This window comes from Globicephala melas, chromosome 9 (genome assembly GCF_963455315.2).
Source record: "Globicephala melas chromosome 9, mGloMel1.2, whole genome shotgun sequence".
Lineage (NCBI taxonomy): Eukaryota > Metazoa > Chordata > Mammalia > Artiodactyla > Delphinidae > Globicephala > Globicephala melas.
This window is the reverse complement of record NC_083322.1, coordinates 88120608-88128566: the sequence shown is the minus strand read 5'-3', so window position 1 is coordinate 88128566 and position 7959 is coordinate 88120608. Positions and strand designations below refer to the sequence as shown.

The following is a 7959-nucleotide window of genomic DNA, read 5'->3' as shown; positions in this document are numbered from 1 at the left end:
AGTAAAATTGAAGAACAGAAAACAAGAAATATAAAAAGTATATGTTTTGTGTTCTTCATTGCACATACCACAACTTGAAAAAATATTTTTGTTTACCACTTTTTTCTTTCAGCCTATCTTTCCTTTTAGAAAGTAAACTCTTTGAGGACAAGACTATCTTGTTCCACTTTCTATGACTGAAAATGAGCAAAGTGCCTGGTCCGTATCGGTGATCAATAAATATTGGAAGGAATAGGTATCTCTTCAGGTCTCCTTCTCAAATGATTGGCAACCATTGAAATTACATATGCTAAAAAAATTCAGTCTTCCCTAAACTAATTTATGCAGGAATCCAAGTTTGCTTTATTTCTGCTTTCTCATTTTCCTTTTCTTCAACACTGAGCCGCTTCTCCACCATACTTCCCAGGCATTCAGAATCCCTTTTGCAATTCCTTGGCAGCCTGGATCCTCTTCTTTATTTAAGACTGTCCTCCTGGGATGGTGCCCCAGATTCTAAGATTAGTCCTTCTTTCCTACACTCCCTTTAAAACTCCCATTTTTCTCACTGCCAGGAGAAAAAAATAATCAGATAATTTTCCATTAAAGTGCTATGCTGTAATAGATTATTTAATGCAATAATTCTCCAGTGTTGGGGGGCGGGTGGTGGCTGGCGCTTTCCTCATTCTCTTAGGGTTATGCCTTGATAACAAAGTCAAAGTCAATAAAGTCCTAGGCTTCTCAACATTTAGTCATTCTAGGAAATGAAATAAAAATGAAGACAAATAAGAAATCAGAAGAATTTAACAACAAACTTTGCTTTTCCCTCAAGAAAAATAACAACAATAATCAAAGAAATTGTTTCAGAAAGGAAAGACCAATTTATTTACCTTGTAAGAAAACTACAAGTGATTGTTGCTTTAAAAAAATTGGGATGGGTGGAGAGCATAAAAAATACAAACCTATGAAGCATAAAGAATGATCACAAGAAAAAAAAAAAAAAAAGAATGATCACAAGGAGGTTCTCCAAAAGAATACTTTAAATGGCCAACTCTTGAAGTGTATTTAAAGTAAAATTACATTTACAAAAATTACATTTACAGTTGACTTTCTAGAAAACAAGTTACTGTATAAAACACTTCTTTCTGCCTCCTAGAGAAATTATAAACAAACTTCCATTGCCATCATTCTATCAGCGTCAGATGTTTCCTGGCCAGTCCCTGCTTGGGCCTTTCTTTACCCTTTTGTATCACATTAGAAGATTGGTTTTTGTTGTTGATAAGATGACAGACTTCCTGGGCATGTGACTGGTCAACACTGAAAGTGGTCATTTCGGTGATCTGTTCTCTCTTAATAAATGCTACAGTGTCACTCAGAAGATCATGGTGGTCCTGACACAAAATCGACAGGGCAAGAATCACGAGGGAAGGGTTCCCGTGCATTCCTTTGTGTTTCCTATGTTAGGTACAGGAAGTTCAGATCCTGAGGCGAGCCCGTCCAGCTTGCTAAAAGCAAAGCATTCCATCTGCTCACTTTACTCTTCCACATCTATCAAGCCCTGCTCTTTCCCTGGCAGGAAGTCAGCTCTCTGCACTTCAAACAGAATAAACAAACCATCCATACAGAACTAGTGGACATTCTGGGTTTTGTTTCCCACCTGATTTCAAGGGAGTAAAATACAATACTAAACTTTAAATCTCTGTGTAAAACTTAGGGGGCACTCTGCTTTCCAGGGAGACAATAAAATATGGAAAAATAACTAATTATGCTAAAAACGGCTCAGAATTGGACTCTAAAATCTCCATATCCACCATGCTACATAGCCTAGGCTGCCTCTACCCCTCCATCCCTGGATATGATTCTGAGACCAGCCTGTGATATCTTCACGTTTGGCTTCATTCCCAAGTCCTAATTATTGCCAGAAGTACTCCTTTGGAAAAGGGAACACTCATACACTGTTGGTGGGAATGTAAGTTGATACAGCCACTACGGAGAACAGTATGGAGGTTCCTTAAAAGACTAAAAATAGAACTACCATACGACCCAGCAATCCCACTACTGGGCATATACCCTGAGAAAACCATAATTCAAAAAGAGTCATGTACCACAATGTTCATTGCAGCTCTATTTACAATAGCCAGGACATGGAAGCAACTTAAGTGTCCATCAACAGATGAATGGATAAAGAAGATGTGGCACATATATACAATGGAATATTACTCAGCCATAAAAAGAAACGAAATTGAGTTATTTGTAGTGAGGTGGATAGACCTAGAGTCTTTCATACAGAGTGAAATAAGTCAGAAAGAGAAAAACAAATACCATATGCTAACACATATATATGGAATCTAAAAAAAAAAAAGATCATGAAGAACCTAGGGGCAAGATGGGAATAAAAACACAGACCTACTAGAGAATGGACCTGAGGATGCGGGGAGGGGGAAGGGTAAGCTGGGACAAAGTGAGAGAGTGGTAGTGTATATATGGACAGATATACACTACCAAATGTAAAATAGATAGCTAGTGGGAAGCAGTTGCATAGCACAGGGAGATCAGCTCGGTGCTTTGTGACCACCTAGAGGGGTGGGATAGGGAGGGTGGGAGGAAGGGAGACGCAAGAGGGAAGAGATATGAGGACATATGTATAGGTATAACTGATTCACTTTGTTATAAAGCAGAAACTAACACACCATTGTAAAGCAATTATACTCCAATAAAAATGTTAAGAAAAATAAAAAGAAGTACTCCTTTGATATTATCAACATATGCAGAGTTGGTGCCTTACAAATACTCCCATCAAACAGAAGTAAGCCAAAGGAAATCAAATGGTAATGCTCCAGGAAAATCTGTAGATCTGACAAAGCCAGGGCAGGAACCAGTGGTCCGGGCATCTAAATCTCGCGCTCTTGCTGCAGGCAGTATAGCGCTGTTGGTGCAAACCTGCTGTCTGCTCTTCCTCATAGTCACCACATCTGGGACCTGAGATCTCATGACCAATAGAGTTGGAAAATATCAGCTCTCTTGAACCTATCTGCTAAAGATCTTTCGAGTTTATCTTCTATACTACTGCTGTAGTGACTTTCCTAAACTGAAATCTGACCATGTTTCTCTCCTTTGCCTCAGAGCAACTCACTGACAGAGAATAAAGTCCAAACTCCTAGCCTGGCATATAAAGCCCTGCCTCCACACTGCTCCCCTTACCCGTATTGAGGTATCTGGTGCCTCAATATACTCCCCTCTCCTCTGCCACCATGCCCTACCTTCTGCTGCACCTCTGTAGGGAACCCCCTCATCTACCTGTGGAACTCCCTTCACATCTCTCAAGCTTCACTTCTTCTATGAGGCCTTTCCTGATAGGCTCTCTTCCCCGTGAGCTTCCCTCTCAGCAAAATGTGGATCATAATTCCTATACCCTCCCTTCATTCCAGGATCACGTGAAAAAAATGACTATGAACGGTCTCTGAAAAACACAGAACACTATATAAACTCCAGGTTATTATAAAAGTTATTATACAATAAGCCTTTTTTCTTTAGAAACCTAATTACAGTACTTGTGATGATTAGCATGAAATTAGCCTCTACAAAGTAGAATATGTTTCTCGTTTTTCATTGCTTAAATGTGAGCTAAACTTAAAATCGTGATGAGAACTGTGCTTACTTCAGCTACAAATAGATTAAAACTGGACCCATACAGAGAGGATTAGCATGACCTTTGCCCCACGATTTGCAGTAGTGAAAAATTGCATTTTCTTTGTTTTCTGGAATTCTATTCCCAAGTTTCATATTTCTTTCATTAATGCAATAGTCTTCCTTAAGCTGGGTTCTTTGTGACCACCTAGAGGGGTGGGATGGGGAGGGTGGGAGGGAGGGAGACACAAGAGGGAAGAGATATGGGAAAATATGTATATGTATAACTGATTCACTTTGTTATAAAGCAGAAACTAACACACCCCTGTAAAGCAATTATACTCCAATAAAGATGTTAAAAAAAAATAGTCTTCCTTAGAACTCTAATTCTCTTCTCGCCAATAAATAAAAGTTTGATTTCCTTAAATGACTTTCGCCTCTCGCATTGAGTCTTTTTTGCTTCTTAACCACCCAGCTGGGAGATTGATCCACCCACTATTTCTGGAACACAGTGATTATAACAGGTAACACTTACTAAGTGCTTACTCTGTACTCGTCTATATGATCTCTAAAGATTGTAAAATTTAAACCTCACTACAACTTTCATTTCCTCTTTGTAAAATAAAAATGAAAAAAATAGGGGGAAAAAAAAAGAATGAGAAAATGGAAACTTAGGTAAGTTAAACCCCCTGCTGAAAGTCACAAAGTAGAGGTAGGGTTTAAAGCCAGGCATCTGAGAACACAGCCCTGCTGCTAACCATTGAGTTTTACCACATCTCCGAGGGACTGCAGAGCAATGGGAGGGCTCCTTTGCTCTCCAGAAACTTACACTTAGTACAATGGGTGGTGAGGCCCAGGGCTATGAGAGCAGACGCCATGCTTTAGGCATGCGCCTGAATCAGTCATATGCTGCAGTAGGTCACGGCCACAAATTTGGACACCATCACCTAAGAGAGTCAAAGTGGGGCAGATGCTGACACCCAGGCAGCAGCCACAGAGCAGGGGGCTACTGGACTCAATGCAATTTGTCATATACTGAAACCTTCTCATCCATTTTGTTCAATTTTCAACAGAATGTAAAATGATTTTGTTTCACACACTTCCCTCCACTCCTGAATACCCCTTCAAAAAGAGCTCATTAGATTAAGTGTGGTATCCCGGATCAGAACCTGAAGCAGTAAAAAGACATTAGTGGGCAATTGGTGACGTTTGAAAAATTCTGTAGTTCAGCGAACAGTAATATACCAATGTTAATTTCTTTGTTTTGACAAATGTATCTTGGTTATAGAAGGTGTTAGCATTAGGGAAAACTGGCTGAAGTGTATACAGGAACCCTTTGTATTTTGCAACTAAATCTAAATCTAAAATTATAAATCTAAATCTAAAATCTAAATCTAGACTTAGATCTAAAATTATATTTTAGATCTAAAATTATATTTAAATCTAAAATTACATTTAAAATTTAAAAGACTTCAGTTTAATTATTTTGAGATTAATTTACTGGGTCCATTGAGTCAGTCTACAGTCGCTTGTACAATTTAAACAAATTTAGAGTGATTTCTGGAATTTTCTAAAAATGATTGTTGAATTCATCAGTGAAAAGAACTGTGTTTAAAGGCAAAACTCAGATTTTGAACTCATTGGTATTAAACACTATCTTTTCAGGAAAAAAAAAGGATAAACATTGGTTGAGAATGAGTTACTGTCTCATTTTCCCAATAAAATGATCAGAACACTGTATTGCCATTGAGAAACACAAAAGAATGTCATAGTTAGCCAATGATATGATTTCCCTAAACACAGCTTCCTCCTGACCTCTGGCACATCCTTAAATCCCAATATCATAACCTGGCACATGTTTTATAAACAGCAAAGAGAGAGTAAAATAATAACAAATTATGGAGGTAACTTAGCCATAATTATACTACCAGAGATAATTCTCAATAATACTACCTCAGCCAAGGAAATTTTGCATTACAAGTATTATTTTCCATTATGGCCCTGGTAGAGGGTGGAAGATGCTGTGCCCAGAACTTCTGTCTCTTTCCTCAGATTTGAAGAACAAATCAGACTATGACCAGTGTTGTAGTCAATGTTATAGAGTCATCTGAACATTCTTCCCAGATTTTGAACAGTTGTGCCTTCAGTGAGATGCTATTGTTTAAACACTCTTGTTTTTCCAGCATTCAAAAAATTCACAACTATCAGGTGGCCTAATCAGATCTCACTTGCTCTACCAGCCAGTACCAGCTCCTTCTCAGGAAAGTAGGAGCTCCTCTGAGTTCACCCGACTGGCACAAGCAGTGCTGGGCTATACATCACTGAGGGTAACAGCAGTAGCTCACTCCTGCTTGGTTTTGCCCAGTCAGAGCCCGTAAATGAGTTCTGATAAGTGACCAGACACTACTCTTCTGCTACCTTAAGTGATCTCTATCTTTTCCAAACTAGTGGCACATGGCCAAGGAGGAGAGAACTTCTTAATGTTCAAGGTGCATACTCTGGCACTAAGGGTTTCCTGAAGAGAAACAACCATGCTTTCCACTGGTGGGCGTGAACCAGAAGCAGGAGAGAAAGCAAAAAGAGGCAGAAGAGAGGAAACAGAAAGTTAAGCTTCTCAGAAGTTGAGAAAGGGCCGGGCCAATTCCGATTTCTGAGACCTTCAAAAAATGAAAAGAAAAAAAAAAAAGGAGAAATGCCCAAACTGGGTTACTACATTACAGTATAAGCTGCAAAGTGAGCATCGTTCTGATTTGTCAGCGTACATCTCATTTGGATATAACATGCGAGTCTAATTTGAATCTTGGTGAATATGAAGGCCAAGCCAAATAGCATTGCTATCCACAACCCAACTCCAGTGCCAACCCAAAAGCCTCAACAGAATGGGAGAAAAATGGACTAAAGAGAATACAACGAGAAGAGTAGTAAGGAAATCACTACCTTGGGGCTCCCATAACTGGGTGCCAGGAGAAAAGGTGCAGAAACAAAGTAGAAAATTTTTAAAAAGGGGGGGAAGCAGGAAGACCTGAAGTATCACTTACACTGGTCTCAGATGCACTGGATACCAATGCATGGTCACCTTCCACTGATTCTGCCCTGAGGGGTGTTTCTGATGCCTTCTTTTTAAGTAAGAGGAATCTGCAGTCATTCAGCAGGTGCCCACTGAACATAAGGCACTGTGCTGGGGATGGAGGAATGGAAGTCAGGATCAAAAGGATAAGGTTGTCTCTGTGGACCAGGAAATTGAAATATGCTCTTTGTACTCTCTGGGAAGCAAACAAGGAGGTAAATAGGTCTCAAATGAGAAAGGGTTAGCTTCCTAAAAAGATGGTCAGTAACGAATAACTTCAATGACAAGGAACTTAATTCATAGGTAAGTGCTTGGAAAATCAGTTAGTATATATAGGTAGGTACTTCGAAGTTGGTATATTGAGATTCCATTGCTAAACGCCTTTCTTCCTTATTTACTTAGTGTTACGTGGTGTCAACCCCCTTATCAAACACGCCAGAAGGCCAGCATTCCAACTCTGCAATAACTTCCAGGATACTGGGGAAGCCAGTAAGAAGATCACTTCTTCGGGGCTCTGATAACTGGGTGCCAGAAGGGAGGCGTCACCTAAGGCGACTCTCGAAGGGGGAGCAGGCATTAGCCTTCTGTAGAAAGACTCCAAGAGCGCCCCACGGAGACAACTGGACCGACTGGGTAGGAGAGCTGGGTAACAGGAGACGCCTGTCCGGCGAAGCCTTTTTCCGTTAGGTATAACCTTCCTTGTACCTCCTCCAACCCTGACTCCAATGATAATTCTGACAATAAATTTAATTTCTGTAAGAATGTTTGGTGAATCACGGTTCTGAGAGAGACCCTACGGCAAGGTCGCTCAAAGTCCGTTGTTCTGCAATAACTTTCCACCATTTTAATAAAAGGTCCCTAACACCAGCCTTGAATCATGGCTTCATCTGTATTAATATTTTATAAATCCAGGTAAAAGTTGGGAACTGTGAAGGGGAGCCAGGGGAAGACAGCTGTTGCCCGGAGAGGCGTGACGAGACCTAACTGAATCCTGGGGTTTCGCGCTGGTCAGCGGCCCCCGCTACGCAGGGTTGGAACTGGGCACGCGCATGCGCGACAGGAACCCGAGCGCCGCGGGCTGGATTTGAGGGAAGGGGGCGCGGAGCACGCAGCATGGCGTCCAACATCTACTTAGTTCGCCAGCGGATCAGCCGGCTGGGTCAGGTGTGGCCCGGGAAGACACCTCCCCTTCCCTGCCTCTGCCCGCCCTTGCCTCCAGCGGCCGCCCCTCTCCGTCTCCGCCCCAGCGCCTCGGCGTGCGTCTCAACAGCCGCCGCCCCGCCCCGCCC

At 41.2% G+C, this 7959-nt stretch overlaps 1 non-coding gene across 1 annotated transcript; it reads left to right on the top strand.

Annotated features, from left to right (window-relative positions):
- The first annotated feature begins 3624 nt into the window (after nucleotides 1-3624).
- On the top strand, nucleotides 3625-3728 carry LOC115840928 (U6 spliceosomal RNA). Its single transcript, XR_004034629.1, has one exon. It is a non-coding gene; the product is annotated as a U6 spliceosomal RNA (small nuclear RNA).
- Nucleotides 3729-7959: the final 4231 nt, after the last annotated feature.